Source organism: Stegodyphus dumicola, chromosome 11 (genome assembly GCF_044657685.1).
Source record: "Stegodyphus dumicola isolate Sdum_Otavi_A_Nest chromosome 11, ASM4465768v1".
In the NCBI taxonomy this organism is placed as follows: Eukaryota; Metazoa; Arthropoda; class Arachnida; order Araneae; family Eresidae; genus Stegodyphus; species Stegodyphus dumicola.
The window spans coordinates 102,589,229-102,610,380 of NC_140778.1; the positions used below are offsets into that span (position 1 = coordinate 102,589,229).

A 21,152-nucleotide genomic window follows, 5' to 3' on the forward strand; every position below is an offset into this window, starting at 1 on the left:
ACGCCTATGCAGTCGGCTCTTTTGACGGGATTCGAACCCCGGACTGAACTAACAGCGTTTAGTCACTTTACCTCTCGGCCGCTGGTGGGGCCATTTGTAATTAATACAGTTACAGTAAAATACTCTAAAAGACACTGGCCCGTAAAATTCTAAACAACTACCTACCTCTTTAGCATTATCATTACAATTCATTTTAGCATTACGGCCCACCAGCGGCCGAGCGGTAAAGTCGCTGAACACTGGTAGTTCGGTCCGAGGTTCGAATCCCGCGAACGGGCTGGCTGCATGGGCGTTTTCGTGGTTTTCCCCATGTGTAACGTGTATACGAGCCAGTTTCCCTTAGAAAGTCCTCCACGAAGGCATCCCTCCTCTTAGGCAGATAGCCCTCGAGGCTTTGCCATAATCACATACACATACACACATACACATTTTAGCATTACGTTGCCAGTACTAATTATAATTATCTCATTGTGTTTATCTGTTTACTATCTATGTTTATCTCCTATTTTTGTTGCACCAAAACAAATGTTAAATTTAATTTGTGAATTTCAAATTGTATTCAAACTATTTTGTAAGCTACCTACGTCCTACATCATTATTTGTAATAAATACTGGATGCGGGTCGTATGGTGGGATTGTACGATGTACCATCATAGGCAAACTCTAGACCATTTAGAAAGCTTCAGTCTATGTAAATTCTTATAAAAATTACAATTCACTGCCTTTTTTTAAGAGTTAGTATGGTAAGGCATTACCAGTTAACCTATAGTACATCGCTGGTGTCCCCCAATGAATTGGGGACACCAGCGTGGGGTGTTAACCGCCCAAACGGTATAGTGGTTAGTGACGCTGACTCCCGTACTGATGGGCAAGGGTTTGAATCCAAGATTCTGTAAGCGTATAATGTGGCAAGATGACACTTAGAATACAAAGCGACCCGAAAGTCCCCTCGAGAGGCTGGTGGCCGGAGAAGAGGGGGTGGGATACGCTAAGACAGCCACGGAGTGTTCGCCCTTAAAATTCAGACGGAAGCTTAGTTAGTTAGCTACAGTAATTCCTCGGTAATTTATGGTATTAGGTTAATACCTCTGTAATATCCATACTGGGGAAGGCGGTTATATGTTCTGTTTTTATGCGTGTGGTGTTATGGTTTTTGGAACCAAGAAACGTAAAAAATCAACTGTGATTCGAATCTCGGTTCTTGCCGGGATCACAAATCTTTCACTTACAAATCTTCCAGTTACAATCTTTCAGTCACAAATCTTTCAGTTACTGATCACAAATCTTTCATTTACACACAAATCATTCAGTTACACACTATCCTTACACTGCGAAGTCTCACACGATGGGATGCAATAACCCTCTACATTCGTTCCCAATGAAGGGGAATGGCTTGAGACCCACTCAAAGAAATCTGGATGGTGGCAGATTATTTTAGACCGCATTTCAGTTTGAGCCCTAAAGTACTGCCCAGGTTTACCGGTTTCGTGCAACCGGTAAACATGAAAAATCAACTGTGTCGCCGCCGGAATTTGTACTGCTTGGACGCATTAACTACTTACCTCACGGCAGTACACATGTAGAAAATGCGATAATTCCTTACAGGCTTACAGAACTGATATTCAATATCGAGGTTTGTTTAAATTCTTAAAAAGACTGTTTACGTTTAGAAGATTTAGCCACTTCGTTACAATTATTCGCAATATTTTATCAGTCAACCTTTATTTTCATTTCTAGTCTCCATTCCTGCTTACTAAGAGAGAACTACACTGGGAATACTTTGAAAAGCCGCCCAACAAGGACAGTGGTTAGTGAACCTCACTGCCGTACCGAAAGGCCCGGGTTTGAATCCAGCAGAAGGCATGGATGTAAGTAAATGTATAGTGTCTGCGCGGCGTGGGACCACTTTAAATATGCGGTGATCCAAAAGTGTGTGCGAGAGGTGGGTGGGAGAACTTCGGACTCGTCTTCCCGGTATGCTCTCAATGGTAATTGGGGGCGGAACTGAGCAAAATCGTACTATGTGCTCTTTGGTTGTGACATATATGCTAGTTTTTTTAATTTCAAATCTTAAAAGTCCAAAATTCCACAGTTTTCATCCTAAATCATTTTTCTTTTTCTAATCGTACGAAGCACCGAGTACACAAGGCACACTAGTTTTTATAACAAAAACCTTCGTTTTCTTATGACTGTCGTTCAATTTAGCACATCTGATTCGCCCCCCGGCCCTTGGCTGCGGTGCGCTGAATAGTGGTTTCTTCCTTCCGTGGGATGGTATTATCCTGTTCGTTGTCCTACAGGACAGCTTAGGTCAGGAGCCGTTTCGTCTGTATGGTGCTCAGGGGCTGTTGCCAACAGCGGGAGCAATCTTGCACTCCTTGCCACAATGAATTTCATAGGCTTGTTCTTATGTTGTGGTCAGATATGTCATAACAACACATTTTGAAAAAGAATGAAACATTGCCTTCAGAATATTCTGTAATATTTTTTTTCTTTAATCTCATTCATGCTTAGTATGCACTTTTTTCAGTTACGTTAACAGCACTTGAAACGTTAACAGCATTAATCAGATCTATTGTTTGATTAATGCTGTTAAGGTTTCAAGTGATGCGTTTTCAGATGGGTTAAAAACTATCTGCCAAAAATGTAAAGGCTAGTAAAGGAGACCAGAATAAGAACATTTTTTAATGGAAGGTATGTGCATAAATGGCGTTTTGAAGGGGTACAGCGCGATGTTGAGCGGTAGATGGAAACTTTCTGCTGGCGTAAATCGTTATTCCTGTTTAAATTTCTAGAGGTTTGCGCGTGAAAGCAAGATGGGTGATGTTCTTTTATCTTTTATCCATGATCCTGCAGGTTGAAACTCAGCAACTGATCAAAGGAGATATCTGCCGCGGCTTCATAGGTAACATGCATGTCAATGCGTTCTGTGCGTTCTGCTTACCACTCAAATTTCGCACGGGGAATAGGGACTTACGCCAGCTGAACGCTTTACCACAGTCCAGTATGAAATCCGCTTAGTGGACCACTAAGATATTTCGAGGTGGCCGCCTTTACTAAAAGAAACATATTTATTGTATACACTGAGAATCGGATTTTCACAATCGATGCGACTGCGTTTACTTAAGCAAATGATTCGATAAATGTGTAGACGATACATGTACCTTCACTGGAACCATACGTTAACTGAAAATATAAATTATATATTATTTTTAATCTCTTGAGGAAAACGAAGTTTTTCTCCTTCAAAATGACAAAATTTTATAAGCACGTAGTTCAAAACCTAAGAATAACTTTTGGAATCTAATGAACGAAATAAAGCATCCTAATTTAAAGAAACGTGCACCTCATTTAACATTGTTCTTTGCATGTCGTATTCGTCGTCGTTTGTTCAAAAATAATAAGTAAAGACGTATTTCAGTAGTGAAATAATTGCTAACATGTGATTTACATTGATTTCGGAAATATGATTTTTTAAAGTACACTCATGTCCATAAATTAAGGATAATGCAAAATCAGTTAAAGGAAGAGTTAGAAGCAAAACAAATTTGACTTATTTGTAAAACTTATTTATTAAACAAAAGGTAAAGAGCAAAAAAAGATGCTACATGTTTGATATTATTACAAAAATTAGCGATGTTTTCTCCCTGGAGCAAAGTACAAAAAAAAAAAAAAAAAAAAAAAAAAAAACCTATTTTGAAAAAAAAAAAAAAAACAATATTACATGGTTGGTATGATTGTTAATAAGTTGTATGTCTCCCAGACGATGCAATACAGTCCGTACAACGCCTAAGCATGCTGAGTATCAAATTATCGATCTGATCATGGGGGATATTACACCACTCAAAAAGCAATGCTCTCCGAAGTTCCGGTAGACATGTAGGAGGAGGTTGACGGGCTGCAACTCGTCGGCCATGCATGTCCCAAACGTGCTCTACTGGATTCAAGTCCGGTGAGAATGCTGGCCAGTCCATACGGGTGATATCCTCCGATTGAAGGCATTCGCTTACGATGTTTGCACGGTGAGGACGGGCGTTGTCATCCATAAACACAAATTGTGCGCCCATGGCACCCCAAAACAAACGCACATGTTGTATACGCCGGTGATCTTAAAATAAAGCCAATATGTTAGTTAATTTTGTGCAGCTTCGGCAGATTTATTTAGTTAGCATTAGATTAGTTTCATATTTTCTACCTTGAGTTAAAGCCCAAGTGGAGACTTATTTTAAGCCCGAGAAGGGGCCACCCGTTCATTTATTTTGAGTTCAAATAAAATAAGAATTTAAGCCTTCTTTTTACTGGAAAGAACTCAGCTAATAGTCACTACACAGTTCTTCAATATTTTAGCTCTTAAGGAACTCTAATTCAGCTAGTTTAAAACGATTTCTGCATTATCTTTTGCACATATCCTTGCTTAAGGAATAAATAATCTCCACAGAAGTCCAATCTTTCCGCTATTGAATAGATGAGAAATGAAATTCAAAAAAGTCTATTCAGAGTATGTTACGTAAAACACTAATTTTATATGGCTTTTTTCAATATCCGTCTAAGGGTTGCTAACAATCTTGCTTATGTAGAATTCCTACATATTACTTACGTAGGAATCCTACATAAGCATTCATTCCTACATATTACACTGTAAGTTCCTACATATTGCTAATGTAGGGTACCTACATATAATGAAATTTTAAATCAAAATTCCCAAAGGGAGCTTTAAATGAGTTAAATACATTCATACATGATCAGTCGGAAGACCTGGAAAGAAAGCTAACGTCACGTGCTTTGTTGCTATGGAAATTAAAGAGAATAATTGCTCTCTGTTTACATAAGAAATACGTAGAAGAAATACGTCATTCAAAATTCGATGGCTCTATGTACCGTTGTTTTATGACAATTCGAGAAATATACATACATTTATGCAGATTTTTCATTATTTAATATCTTCAAATATAATGCAGGACTCTAACGTTTGGTGGCAACAGTTTGAAAAGGGAAACGGACATTTATAGTGATTCAAAGCAAAATCGCAAAACGAAAACTATAGTCCTTCAGGGACAAAGCCCCTTTAGACTAATAAATTTTATAGGAAAAATTCTACGAGAAAACGTAACTCCATAAGCTAGAAGATTTTCGCTATTAACGAAATAAAGAAGTGAAAGCATAAAATATAATTAGCACGGTATTATAAAAAGGCCACCGTTTTACTGCTTTCTTTCATAAATCCAACCTAGTAATAACGTGGAAAAAAATGGTATAGTCTGAAAGTTACTAGAACTCGAAGCTAGGACACAAAAAAAAAGCAAATCTGACTGACAAAATGGCGCTGACTGGCCGATTTCATAACAGCATTAAATTTGGTATAAAAATAGCATCAGACCCAAATGATTCTGCATGGGTTTGCAATGTACAGAATTAGAAGCATCGTTGATTACATTATCAAAAGTATGCAAAAATATCAGGATCGTTTGCTTATTTGAATACTGAATACCTTACGCAGACTTAAAGGAAGGGATGTCTTTATGGAAGAAAATCAGTTGTTTGTTTCGTTTATTTGATTACAGCAAAGCATGCGAAAACTATCTGTCTAAAAGGAAGGAAGCTGTAGTGGAAGGCTTTTTAAGGGAAACTGGACCGTATTGATGTTACAAACCACGAAAGCACCGATGCAACGAGCCCATTGATCGGCACTCGAAGCCCGGACTGAACTACCAGTGTTCAGTGACAGTACCGCACGTCCTCTAGTGGCCCCAAGGTTTCCTAAAGAAATTGGTTCCTATCTACTTTACGCATAGGAAAAAGCCATGAAAATGCCCACGCAGCCAGCCCACTGTCCGGGATATTAACTCGAGCCAGTATTAACTACCAGTGTTCGGCGACTTTATCATTCAGCCACTGGTGGGCGACCTGTTATGGGAAGCTGGTGTTGCACATGAGGAAATACTGTTGGTAAAAAAAGTATTTGCACACCTACATTTTTGTTTGCAATTCATAAAAAGAAGCATTGAGAAATAAAAAAATTGTATTGCCAAATCAGAATGAGTTTAATCATCCAAAACAAACAGAAAAATTACAATAATATAAATAACAATGCTTTTTTGTAACAAAATTAAAATATCTCGTATCAAAAAAGTATTTGCACACCTGTATGAATACAAAAGAAATAAAATATATAAGCAAATTTCAAATAACTAATATTTAGTATGCATTCCTTTAGCATCTATTACTGCTTGTAATCTTGCTGGCATTGATTTAATTAAATTTTCTGTAACAGTAGGGTCAGTATTCGACCATTCTTCAATAAGGGCTTGTTTAAGGGCAGATTTGCTTTAAATCTTCCTTTTTCTTATTTTTTGATCCAGAGGATTCCACAAATTTTCCAAAGGATTTAAGTCTGGTGATTGTGGTGGAGTGGCAAGTTTTCTGGGTACATTATAAAGAAACCACATACGTGTTATACCGGCAGTGTTCTTGGGATCATTGTCTTGCTGAAAATAGTACGAATTACTGATACCCAATTTTATTGCATTTTGTGGCAAGTTATCTCGCAACACATCAATATAGGTTCGAGCTGTCATATTCCCTTCAATGAAACACAAATTACCAACTCCTTTGCTAGCCATGCACCCCCAAATCATAACAGAACCTCCTCCATGTTTAACTGTTGGTAACACATTTTTGGTATGAAAAGCAGTACAAGGTTTTCTCCAAACTAATTTCCTGCCATCTGATTTAAAGGTATTGAACTTACTCTCGTCGGAGAATATGACATTTTTCCAGAAATCAATTGGCATATTGATATATTCCTTAGCGAATTCAAGTCTCTTCAGTCTTCGTTCAGTTACGAGAGGTTTTTTTCCTTGGAGATCTCCCATAAATGTGTGCATCGTACAGGACATTTCGAACACTTTGGGCACAGATTTGAACTCCAGATGTTGAAGCGACATCATTGGCTAAAGTAATTGCACTAACAAATGAATTTTTCTATGCTTCTCTTATGATTTTTTGCTTTATTCGCAGTGAAAGTTTCTTTGGGCGTCCAGAGCGCAAGTTATTTGATGTAGATCCTCTTTCTTTATGACGTTTTATAATATACCGAACAGTAGAGAAGCAAACATTATTTTTTTTACCTATTTCTCGATAACTTAGGCCATTTTCACGTAGAGAAACAATTTTTTCTCGCAACGAAATCGGCAATTCAGATTTCTTAGGTGCCATTACAATTTGAAATCGACAATCAACTGATAACGTTTCGACAATACCTCCTTTTATAGTCGTCTTACGTATGTTATTTACTGAGGGATGACTGTCAAATAACAGCATAAAAATGCAAATTTGCTAAAGTTGAGTTGAGTGTGCAAATACTTTTTTGACAAAAGCTATTTTAATATCGTTGCAAAAAATGTTTTTTATTAATATTATTGTATTTTTTGTAATTAATTTAAATGAATAAGCTTATTCTATTTTTTAAATGTTAATTTTTGTATTTCTTAATGCATTTTCTTATAAATTGTGAACAAAAATGTATGTGTGCAAATACTTTTTGTACCCACTGTATATGCCAATACCCATGAAGGAGCCTTTTCGCAAGGATACGAACCTGAGCCAATTAACCTGAACAACGAATCTGAGTAATAAAAAGTAATTTATGGTGATCATAAACAAGCACGATCTTATCCATACAATCATACTCATATATGTGTGTGTATACGATCATATCCATACGGTAATAATAACATACGTATATATAAAACAAAATCATGCTTTCCATATGTGGGATAAAAAAAAACCATTTCCCATATGTGGGATAAAAATAACATACGTATATATAAAACAAAATCATACTTCCCATATGTACGATAATAATAACTTACTCAGATATAAAGCAAAATCATATTTCTCATATGTACGATAACAATAACATACGTATATATAAAACAAAATCATACTTCACATATGTACGATAACAATAACATATGTATATATAAAACAAAATCATAGTTCTCATATGTCTGATAACATTAACATACGTATATATAAAACAAATCATACTTCCCATGTGTATGATAACAAAAACATACGTATATATAAATCAAATTCATAGTCCCCTTTGTAAGATAACAGTAATATACGCATATATATAAAACAAAATCATACTTCCCATATGTACGATAACAATAACATATGTATATATAAAACAAAATCATAGTTCTCATATGTCTGATAACATTAACATACGTATATATAAAACAAATCATACTTCCCATGTGTATGATAACAAAAACATACGTATATATAAATCAAATTCATAGTCCCCTTTGTAAGATAACAATAATATACGCATATATATAAAACAAAATCATACTTCCCATATGTACGATAACAATAACATATGTATATATAAAACAAAATCATAGTTCTCATATGTCTGATAACATTAACATACGTATATATAAAACAAATCATACTTCCCATGTGTATGATAACAAAAACATACGTATATATAAATCAAATTCATAGTCCCCTTTGTAAGATAACAATAATATACGCATATATATAAAACAAAATCATACTTCCCATATGTACGATAACAATAACATATGTATATATAAAACAAAATCATAGTTCTCATATGTCTGATAACATTAACATACGTATATATAAAACAAATCATACTTCCCATGTGTATGATAACAAAAACATACGTATATATAAATCAAATTCATAGTCCCCTTTGTAAGATAACAATAATATACGCATATATATAAAACAAAATCATACTTCCCATATGTACGATAACAATAACATACGTATACAATAAAACAAATTCATACTTCCCATATGTCTGATAGCAGTAACATACGTATATATAAAACAAAATCAACTTCCCATATGTACGATAACAAGGACATACACAAATGGAGGATTTTGTATATGTAAAACAAAATCATGCTTCTCATATGGACGATAACAATAGCTTATGTAGATATAAAACAAAATCATACTTCCCATGTGTACGATAACAATAACATACGTATCTATAAAAGAAAAATCATATTTCCCATATGTACGATAACAATAACATACGTATGTATAAAACAAAATCATACTTCCCATGTGTAGGTTATCCTAAACAAAACACAGGAACTCTTGATAAGAATATCTGTAGAATGATTTTTAAGAAATCCTTCATTCCCTCGGCATGATAAAATTTAAATAGTTTGTAGATAGTTAAGATTTGGCAAGGTTAATTGATAGTTTAGATGTTTCCCTCAACTACTACTATTCTGAATAGATTCTTTTGATGACGAATATCTTTGAGTATCTGTTATTAATACTTTTCCGACTATTTCCAGTTTCTTACAAATGAATAAATCGTTTTCAACAATATTTTCACTGTAACTATCATTTTTAATCTGGTTATCTGGAGCGTTATCTCTCAGAAAACTTTAAAGTAAATATTACAAGTACACTCTTCTTGTCATTCATATTTGAACAAACAGGCCTGCATTATACACATTTGTCCAATTTTGATAAATTTTTGAAATCTTTGCCATCTTCTACCGTCCAGTACATGTAGATCAATAATTGGAAACAAAAATTACATCATCCAGAAATAATTCACAAGAAATCCTTAGGCTCCTATTCGAATTCTTCTAAAAATATTTTCTGTAAAGAAAGACATGTGTTTTTGTGTTTTCTTCTCCTCTCAAACAGTATGGATACGTTGTAAAGTATCGTTTAGTTTATTAACTATTTGTTTTACGTTAAACTACTTTCCTGTCCTCTCCGTTTCCAGTTTTCTTGCCATAATGTTAATTTCTAGTATTCGACGACGACAAACGACATAGAAAGGAAATAGAATTTAAAGGAAGGTTTTAAAGGCTAGAATCAGAGCTTGTTCCGCCTGCTGAAGGCCACGTTGCTAGTTTGATTCTCTTGAGAGTAGTATTTTCTATCGTTGCTTTTTCCCGCTATTAGGCTTGTTATGCCGCATTTATGTAAGTCAGAGTCAACTTGCGTGTTACTCTATTTGTGCAGGCGTTAGGCTAACTTTTACTTAGTTGAGTCAATTTCATTACGTTTGATTTAAACGTAAGTGCTGGCTTCTGTTAACTTTTATTTGAGTTAAACAATAGAGCCCTTTACGCCTTTTTTAACTGTGTGGTGTATTTTGCAAGATATAGTGGTAATTCACTTTAAATCTTATAAAGTTTTTTACGTTTTATGCTACCCAAGAATAGGAGACGTTATAACATATTTGAATCTACCAAACAAAATCTGGCCATGTATGTCCGAATGCTTAAAAGACATTGCCGCAACGTTTTTGAAACGCTTGCTAAAGTACGTTAAATGGCGTTAAATAAGAGACGATACACTCCTTACAGCGACCCAACACTTTTCTTTGCGAAAGCAAACACAGCAAATTAAAATGATAAACTAAGAAACAAAGGAAGAGGAACTCAGATTGTGATATATTTTAAATAAAACTTTACCTATCTCAAGAGTGGCCAATGCATGCCTACTTTCTCCAGAATCAGTTTCTTGTAAATGTTTTCCGCAAAAATAATTTGTTCCTGAAGAAGAAGGATCTATGTCAATAAGTCTCAAAGATGATTTTCTAATTTTCGCTTCTTAACAGAACCTTTCTATTAGTTCAATAGATCATTAGTTTAATAAATAATTCTCTGTAAGTTGAACAGATACTTAATTTTAAAAATGCTTAATTTAATAGGGAATTATCGAACACAATTGAATCATTACTTGTTATCATAACCTCACGCCTTTAGAACATGCTTATCTACATTACATGAATATTACTTATTACAAAAAGCAAATCCTTATCAAAATGATACTGAGAAACTACTAAATTATCATATTTATTCGATTCGTCCCAATAGGGTATGAATGAATATTATTCATGTACTATATAAATATTGCTTATTACAAGAAGCAAATCCTTATCAAGAGTTGAAACTACTAAATTATCATATTTATTCAATTCGTCGCCATAGGTTGGGTAAGAGGCTCTTCTGATTCCATTACGACCAACAAGAAGAGGGGATTGATTGTAAAAAAAGATAATAATTTGAATAAAACGCTAAAATGCATTTAATGGAATCATACAAGAATCCATTAACAACAAAAATATTGAAATTATTAATTTAAAAAAAAATTAAATTAGTAATTCATAAAAATACAATTATTCTAACATCAATCTACTATTCTGTCTACAGTTCTAAGATGCAGCCATTTTAAATGACATTTATATTGTAAAAAATATGACTTATAATCGAAAGAATGAGTTATTAACGACGGGGTTTGGAAATTTATGCGTTTCTCTTCTTAATTGTTCAATTGTAACATTATTTTTGCTTTTGAAAACAATGCTTTTTCAATAACAATAATAATAATGATAATAAAAATAATTGCAAAATTTCGATAATTTAATTTCCAGAGAAATAAATAAATAAAAGAACTTGAATTCTTCGCTCTTATTTCATTTAAGTACATAAATTAGCTTGTTTACCAAAAAAAAAAAAAAAAAAAAGGTTCTTCGTTTGCTGCATAAATAAGTCCATTTTAAAAGCAGTCTCCTTCTCAGCTATTCCATTAAATCGGCACTCAGCTATCTTCCCTCTACCCCTCAGCTTCCCAAGGGAGCATTTTCATTTACGAATTGCGGAAAGGAATGCCCAACTGTTGAATTGTTTCCAAAGTCTTGGAAACTTAGGGGGAATGTTTGTCGATAATGTTGTTTTCCCGCTGGTTTTAGGCGTCAGTAACCCAAGGTCTCAAGTAATGAAAATGGCGAAGATTGTCCATAAATTCACCATTCTTGAAGGCTTAATGCCGTTTTGTCCTCTCCTATTTCATCCGCAGCTCGAAAAAAATCTCATTTCATCCGCTCCCTTCCCCCACGGATTCCTTCTTCCCCGTTTTATCCGCTCCTCGCAAAGTTACTTGACGATAAAGAGCGTACATGTTTTCATAAATTGAAACGGTTTAAACGAGACGACCCTTACTACTCTAACTTGACATAGCTTTTGATTTCTAGTATTTACTTAATATTTCTTTTAGGCAATGTATTCTGAGCAGAATAATGAATTTCTGACATCTTCAAAAGATGGTAGATTGGTTTGGTAGATTATGGCAAAGCACGCTAGGGCTATCTGCCTAAGGGCAGATGCTACCATGAGGCAAAGAACGTCTATGTAAAGAAGGAAAGGCTCCATAGATGTAATGTACACTAGTTTGTCTTCTACGCCGCTAGAAAGAAAAGGAAAAATTCGCCAAGGGATTTGGCGACGGAACCTGTTGGCGAGAACTTCCCCGTTTGTCATGTACCGGACCTGGCCGACATTTTCCTCCTCCGCGGCGTGTACAGGAAATTGAGGAACACGGGTTAAGATGAATAAAAAAAATTAAGTCTCACTTTCACTGGCTGTTGAACTTGCATTATCCATATCGCAGTTTGATGTCTGATTTTATATCCGTCAATATGGAGAGGAAAAATGGAGTCACACAGCTTTAAACTCTTGATAAACGTGACCTTCGAACTTCGACATTAGCTTCGAGTTTTGGCGCTTTTTGGCGAGATATTTCACGCATGCGCAGCTGTTTCCCTTTCCGTTCGAAGGGAGCCACTCCTGCTGCTGCGAAGTTTCCCTCTTAACTATACATATTCTTTGCAGGAGGGACTTTATACAGGAAACTGACTCGTATATACGTTACACGAAATTGCGAAAACCACGAAAACGGCCATGCAACCAGGATCCGGACCTCGGACCGAACTACCTGTGTTCAGTGGCTTGGCTGGCCACTGAACATCGCTGGTGGGCCTCCAAAGGCATGTATCTGAATCTAGTTTTGTTATGAAGAATCTATTTTTTTAATTTGGCGTACTTCTAAAGCAGCAAAATCACGGTTTAACTGCTTAGAAAGAATATAACAATTTAAACAAATATATATTTAAGATTAATGTATATGTTTTATTAAATAGATCCAGCTCTCTTCAAACATGGCCATCCACGGTGTTAGAGAATTTTGGAGCTTTGTGGATATAGTGGTCTTAGAAAACTGAGGTTCACTACCAATGTTTGCTTACGTACTCAAAAATACAGGTTTATTAGGTAACGGAATTAATTTAATTTCAGATAAAAATGACTCCTCATACGTAGAAAGCTTTAAGAGCTATATAACTTTAAATTTTTTCGCAATCAGCTGTTATATAAGCTTAATTGTTTTATATATATTATGCATTGTATACAACCGATAGATGTCCATGCGCATTTGAAAAATATATAATAAATGCAAGACAAATTATTAAAAAATTAAAATTGGAAACATTAATAATAATTTTTCTATTATTATATATAATACTGTTAATGAAGGATGAAGTTATATCTTTATATATATAAGCAGCTAACGTGTGTGTCGCCGATAGTGTAGTGTTGCCATTCGGAAAAATGAGCGCGGAAATTAACGTTTTCGCAGTTTTTATTTAATATCTCGGCCGATTAAAGTCGTACAAAGATGAGAATGGTATTGATGGATTCGGAGAATTTTTTGGAATCCGAGGATACGCGTCTCGAATTTCAACTCGGCGCCGTTCCGTAGATATTCGAGAAAAAAGAATTTGGCACATAGCCAAATCCCTGTATCCCTGTAATAGAGAAAACCCAAGAAAGAAAGTAGAAAATGTAGGGAAAACGTAGGGCAAAATTAGTTTTTAATTAAAATCTCGGCTAATTAAAGTCCCAAGAAGACGCGAATGGTCAAAATGGCGTGCCATGGATCTGCGGAATCCAACGGTGTGCTTCGCTAAGCCCGGGAGCCAGCCGTTTCGGAGAAGATGATGTTACTTCACCCCATATATATATGCGGCTTAAGTGTCTCTTTGTCGCCGATAGTTTATTGGTTGCTTGTTTAACTGTGCTAGTCAATGGGGTGAAGTTGCCACGGCACAGGATTGCTGTTTCAATTGAGACATAGACAATTTCCTGTAAAACTTGCCTTCCCTATGACCATCCATAAGTCTCAGGGCCAAATGCTTAAGCGTGTTGGCATTTTTTTACCTCGCCGCCTGCCCTGGGTAATTCAGTTTAAATTAGCAGTCACCTTTGCACAAATCATTTTAATTACAATTTATAATATCTAGAACAGCTGTCATTTCGTATGACCGCCGGGCTTTCTAGTAATATTATAGATAGATAGATTCTAAAAATGACAAACTCTGAATTTTGCCACTCATATGATTATAAACACATATATACAGCTACAAAATTGTATTGGAAGCCTGCCTATATGTGTACTTATTTGTAATCTTTAAAATTTGCAATAATATGCTGCATATTTATTGCTATCCTGATATCACTTATTGGAGATAGAATACTGTTATGAATTTGCTGAACTAGAATAAGTTCCTTCACGAAGTACGTTTTGTTTTTTGTCATATAATTCTTTAATTTGGCTTAGTTAGAAATGGAGATATGATTATTTCATCATCAGAATGTGTCAATTAAGTCAAATTGCCCTGAGTTTCTCGGCCAATCCAGGGTTTATTGTCATTTTTAGATCAAAGATTCAATTTGCCCAGAAGGGCTATTAATTTCGTTTTGGCATTTTGTGTCGGTTCACTATAAACCGCCTTTCACTTTTAAAATTGTCGCCACCAAATATTAGAGCCTTGCATTATATTTAAAGAAAATAAATAATGAAGATTCTGAATGAATGTACGTGTGTTTCTCGCACTGTAAAAAACAACGGTACCTAGAGACATCATACTTTGATTAACGTACTCCTCCACTCGAATATGGGCATCTGGCAGCCCAGATTTGGAATATGGAATTTCTTTTATTATCTATTTAATATTTTGTAAAACTTTCATGAATTTTTAATTAACAAACTCAGTGATTTTTAAGCGAGCAATAGTAACATGTACGGGGGGGGGGAGAATTTATCACCAGCGCGCGAAACTGTGCATCGGAAATTCTCTTTTTAAATTATTTTGCAATGTTTTCGTTGAATTAAATTTGATGGTTTAAGTGCGAAGAACATAATATTAAATAAATAAGGGTAACACACAAAATGTTAAAACAAAACAACCCTTTGGGCGTAATATAAAATCTGAAAGCTCTCAGATTTTTTGTTTGTTTGTTTGCTTAAAATTTCTTTTTAATGTATATGATATTCATATATTACAACTTCAAATGTTACTGCTAAATGACCACGTGTGGTTTAAGGGGTGTTGGAACCCCAAAATCTTCAAAAAGTTGTGATTTCGGATTTTCGCATTTTCAAATTCTCTACACTTAAAAAAAAAAAAAAAAAAAAAAAAAAAAATACCATTCTTTAATCTCTATGAAAATTAGAACTGTAAAAAAATGCAGTTTTAATTTGTCATCGACTGCTTTGATCAATGAGGATTTTTACATAAAATCACGTTTTTCTCCAAACGTGAATTTTTAAACTCGATGTGCCTTTTCTCAGGAACTAATGCCCACAGGTATCTAAACTTTTTATGGCTTATTTATTAGGTTTCCTAATATTTACTGAAGTAAGCTTTTTGTAATAAACTTAGGATGTGAGAAAAGTGCTAAATTTTACTATGCCTAACAAAATATTCAGTAATTTACTCTAAAATTCAAAATGTTTCAAAAGCTCATTTCAGTATAATCAGATAGGTATACTTTAATTACAGAAAAAATTTCAAGCTTGTATCTACAGCAGATTGTGAGAAAAGGTACATCGAAAATGGCCAATTTAACATTGTCGGTATAGGGGTTTCTGATACCCCTTCAATAAATTCAGGTTTCGATAAATTCATGATCACGTTTTACACCGAAATGAATGAAAATATCAAAAGTCAAATTCGGAATAATCATATATGGATATAAAATAGAATTGCCTGCTTATACATCGTTTTGAAATTACGTGACAGCAATTGATTTCAAAGTGCAACAAGCCGACTGGCGTTTGCCGCGTAATGTTCCCAGTCTCGTCAAATGCGTTTTAATAGTGTCTTTTTGAAAAGGGATTGAATTGGGGAAAATCCTTCAGGAAGGGGAAAATCCTACGGAAATTCCCATTCCTTCAGCAGGGTTACCAATGAGAGAGATAAAGAGCAGCGCAAGCTCCGTTTACACTGGTCCGTTGGGAGCGTCAAGCGTCAAAGCGTAAAAAACGCTTCCCGCGTACATGAGTTCACACTAGCGCGGCAACTTTCGCTTTAAAAGTTGTCATATGCTCGCACTAGATGGCGCTTCATATCGGAAACTTAGGAAAAAACGTGAAATTTTTGTGCGGTGTTTTGACTTTTTACGATCACATTTTTTAATTAAAATGGATTTAATTTCTGCTAGATTAAAACTTATTTTACTTCTTGCTTTGTATAAGAGAACCCGAATGCAGTGGTTTATATTAATATGTGAGAGATGACTGCGGTAAGGAGATGCAAATAATTTAATTGAAGAAATGCGCTTGAACGAAAGGAAATTTCTTTTAATTACTTTCGCATGACACCTCATCAATTCAATTAATTTCTAGCGCTCATTGAACTATTTATTCAAAAGCAGAACACTAATTTTTGTCAGAATATCCTGGAAAAGAATCGTTTGCACTATAGGAATAGGATATCCCAGAAAAGGATTGTTGTATATATCAAACGCTGTACATATCTAATTTAATTTATTTATTTATTTTGTTGAATGATAATTAAAAAATCCTTATTGTATGATTCTATTTTGGAGAGTCAATTTTTCATGTGGTAGAACAACACCATAAACGTTTTCGCATGATGTATGAACTTCTCTTAAATGCTTAATTAAATAAACTTTCCTTAATTGGCTTAAATAATACAATAAAAAGCATATTTTGTTTAAATATATGTAGGATTTACAGCATTACTAAATTAAATATCACACTTAAAAAAAGCAGTTATTTTTATGTTAATAAACAACATCAATTTTTTTTAATATTTTAGTTTCCTCCTTATGTACATATTTTTTACCTTAAATGTAACAGTAATTACTTCAATTAGTCATTCATATATTAATGAACAGCCACTATCTAAAAGTTTATTTTATAAGGTCATTTTTATCTAACACTCATTGAAGTAACTGCATTTTATATAATACTTCTTTTTCTGCGTTAAAAATTGAATTCCACAATTAGCAAATTTGCTAATTCTAAATGGTCATGCATGTTAAGGAAAACAAACATGAAGCCATTAAAATGCATAAAAGTGTTCCATGAAATCAGATACATACTAGCGAGTTTCTTTTCTGCATAAATAACAGTTTTCTTAATTTTTTTAAACATTCGTCACCACTCGTCATTTATTCGTCACCACTCATTTAAAATTCAGAACTCACTACATTTTTTTAATTAGAAGAAACAGCAACTTTATACTAATACCAGTATCGCTTTTGCTATTCTCGTGTCAGCCGAAATAGAATCAGATCATAGTAGTCAGATCTTCTTACGAATTATACGAAAGGCTCATTGTCAAAAGAAGGATAATGCACACAATGCGGAGCGAAAATTAGGTTTGTATGAATGATGAATGAAATGAAAAATAAGTGTAAGTTTCTCGTGCCCCCCCCCAAAAAAAAGTCGCTGTAGATTAAATTTAAAAAAACGTATGTTCGTACCATCATCAAAGGTAAGAAAAAAGCAAGGCCCGAAAACCTGCAATACAAGCCCCTAGTAAAAGCTGAATTTTTTACTCGAGCGTGTTATCTCCGCGCTAAGGTACCTTGCGCGCAAGCATTATTTTCACACTTCACCTTCAGAAAACTGAAGAAGCACCTGGGCTACTCCGAAACTAGCCATAATATTTTCTGTAAATATTTTTTTAAAAATACCAGTTACCACTCTAGTGACGCTTGAATCCAAAATCTTTAACTCAAGAAGCCAACGTTTTATCCACTAAGCAACAAGATCAACCTTAAACTGATGTAGACATATTTTAAGAAAAATTCAAAATGTGGGATTTCGAAATCCATCACTATTTTCTCGCAAAAATCTATTACTTTAGATTATTCAGTAAAAATTATCAACCGTATATCATTTATGGTTGATTATTAAGGTTTATTACTACTAATAAACTTGAGAATTTTCTCTAAATAATTTATAAAGCTATTTATTCTATTAGCGTATGCATTTTTTTATTTCATCCGAAATTTTTATTAAGATTAGTCCATTTGACTTTTTTTCCCCATCAAGAAGAATTTTTGAAAGTGAAATCATTTAAAAACCATGCTATAACCTGGACGTTTGAAACGAGATGCCTGAAACCAACGACTTCATATAACAGGTAGACGGCTCACCCACAGAGAATTCTTCTGCTAGGGTGTCTCCAACATATACCACATGACTAATGCTCTTGGGGAGTGATAGCTTAGGCTGTTCATCGCCAGTTTGGCCCGCTTTTGATATGGCAGATAGTACTTTTTATTTCCGTCTGCTAGCAGTCAGCAGACAACGGCCTCGAATTAGGTTGTTCGATTTTTTACAATTATATTTAGATATAACTTAACCCCTTTTTTCCTGAATATTTTATCTATATTTTTAATAATTGCTTTAAATTATTTGCACCATTGTTTAAGATGTTTAGGTTAAATAATTTTAGGAAGAAAATCTAAAATAAATAATAAAAAAATTGAGATGGAAACTTTAATTTTGAATAACGTTAAAAAATTAATTGCATTACTGTTATAATACTTGAGAAGGTAAAAAAAAATCTCGTTTAATTTTAATGCACTGCATCCTAAAGAGAAAAAGAAAATCACATTTTATTATATGTATTTATGCCATTGTATTATATGTATTTATGCCATTGATTGCCTTTCTTTTCTTGAGATTATATTACTGGAACAAAATAATGCAATCTTAATTACTGATTTCCACACTCATGTGTATGTCATGGGGGGATCAATACATCTTATTAACTATAAAAATTATTTTATATTGAATATGTATCAAACGGTAACAAACTTCAACTCAATATTTATTATTAGGATCAAAACGATATTACAGTTAAAAATTCTCTCACTCTCCTTTTTTTTTTTTTTAAATGCTATTTAAAATATGGTAAGTTTTTCACATCGCATTTTTTCAATTACAATAAATTTCTAACAGCATCGTAGATGAGACAGAATTATAATCCAGATTATTTTTATTTTAATTGATTTTATAGAAAATAATAATAAAGCATTGAGCTTTATAAAAGTAATCTGATTTTTAAAATAATGCTGTTTAACTGTTTATGTTCAATGTTGCATGAATCAAGATCTTTAGCTTTTTTTTTAACAAAGTAAACATATCGCACAATCTTTTCTCAATAATTTAATGCTAATAATAGCGTTTTTCTTTTTTTTATCGCAGGCAGTAATTGTTTATGAAATCAAAACGCGTACGACTTGGCGAAAAAAAATTAACGCCAATTGGCGCAGCTTTCTATTTCAACGGAATACACGGAAAAAACATATAAAATTCAATTATTTGTAAAGGGTGATTCCAGTAAATAGTGTCACAGTATTTAATACATTTTGATGCAAATAATAGATGCTGAAAATGTCATATACGGCGGCAATTTTCTTATACAATATGGCTGAAACTTTCCAACTAATTCAACAGAGATAGTAAAATGACAAAAGTACTGAAAATAAAATAATAAATCATGCAATTTTAACTTACCTATGAAAGGTTACAAGTCCTCCTTTCACGAAACTTTCTTTACATCCGTAGGCGCTGCAGCGAATAACCATTTTTACTTAAATTTTATGTGAGCAAGCAGAGCAGCAGTCTTTCGTGCCATAGAAAGCAATGTAAAGTATTTCCGCACTTTTGGAATTCGCGCAGCAGTCACGTGACACTAATGTTGGAACCGGTTGAAGGTTGCAATACGCTCTCTACCAGTATATTATCTCGTTGCCTGAAACTGAAGCGTCAAAAAGTTGAAGTTGAGTTAACTCACGCGGTCTCCGGCCATCCGGCAAATACCGCCTCTGAACACGCTTCTGATTGGTTAACGCTTTATACATTCGAACGCGTGACCGCGTTGGTGTGAACGCAGCTTTACTGATGGGGGGACGGAAATAGCAGCTGAAAAAAGACACGATTTTGACCATAAGATTAAAAGGAAAAGGATGAAACGAGAAATCGCCTTCATAAATATCATTGGATTTATTTCAATTGTTATCTGCATTAAGCAAAATTTCTTTCCTCTACTCCTTTTTAGCAGTAATAACAAATAAAAAAAAAGAAGAAAAAGAAAGATCTGAAAGGTTTCAGATTTTAACGGTCACCCCAAAAAAGTTTCTTAAGATTTTTTACGCTATCGCTTTCACAGTCTACCAATCTGCTGTTATACTCCTTCCTATTAACCTCTTTTTTTTTGGGGGGGAGAGGTCTTTTTAGCTTCCTTTTTACGCAACGTTTTCTTTGCTCTTACGCCATATACAAGACAACAGCAAAATTACAAAAATTTTAAAAGGCAGCGTAACAATATACGTTCAAAATTCCCGACGAACGTTTAATGTTAGGATACATTTTTTCCCTCTTTCTCAGTTCATCATATCAATGTTCACTTTTCTTACTAAGATGGCGTTATAATTTTTTTTTATTTTTATTATTAACGTTCTGTATAATTGCTTTATTTATTAAATATCACGTTATTGATGCTTGCGCCCTATAAAATTCGATTCAAGAGCAAAATCACAAACTATTTAGAAACAGCATATCTATATAATTCAATTTCCGATAGATCATCTCACTCGCTGGACATAAACATGTTTTTTCCGTACAGTGTTGCCACTGCTCGCTTTGAAATTGTTGAGTTTGTTAATCAAAAATTCATTAAAGCTTTACAAATTTTGAAATCGATAATAAAATAAATTCAAAATTCGGGGTTCCTGATGCCCCTTCCGGTGGAGGACTACGTTATTCAAAATTTGATGGCTCTAAGTAACGTTGTTTTTTTCGTTTCGAGGCTAATATCCTTCGGGACTAACGTCCTTTTGGGGCTAAAAACGTTTATAGCATCAGTTGAATGGAACATACTGGGAACTGCAATCTAAATGAGGAATAATAATTTTAATTACTGGCAACAGATTTTACATTTGGAGCAGACGATATTACACCGAGAAGAC

General features: G+C 34.1%; 1 protein-coding gene across 2 annotated transcripts in view; it reads right to left on the minus strand.

Annotated features, from left to right (window-relative positions):
- LOC118195197 (voltage-gated potassium channel subunit beta-2-like) overlaps positions 1 to 19,980 on the minus strand; it is a 610,691-nt gene extending 590,711 nt beyond the window's left edge. The window contains exons 1-2 of one of the 2 annotated variants that reach the window (XM_085827033.1): positions 19,699 to 19,980; positions 10,494 to 10,574 (exon numbers count right to left, since the gene is read on the minus strand). The gene's annotated coding sequence lies outside the window, so the exon portion shown is untranslated. The remainder of the gene's footprint in view (positions 1 to 10,493; positions 10,575 to 19,698) is intronic. The other variant, XM_085827032.1, reaches the window with a different exon arrangement.
- Between the last annotated feature and the right edge of the window lie 1,172 nt (positions 19,981 to 21,152).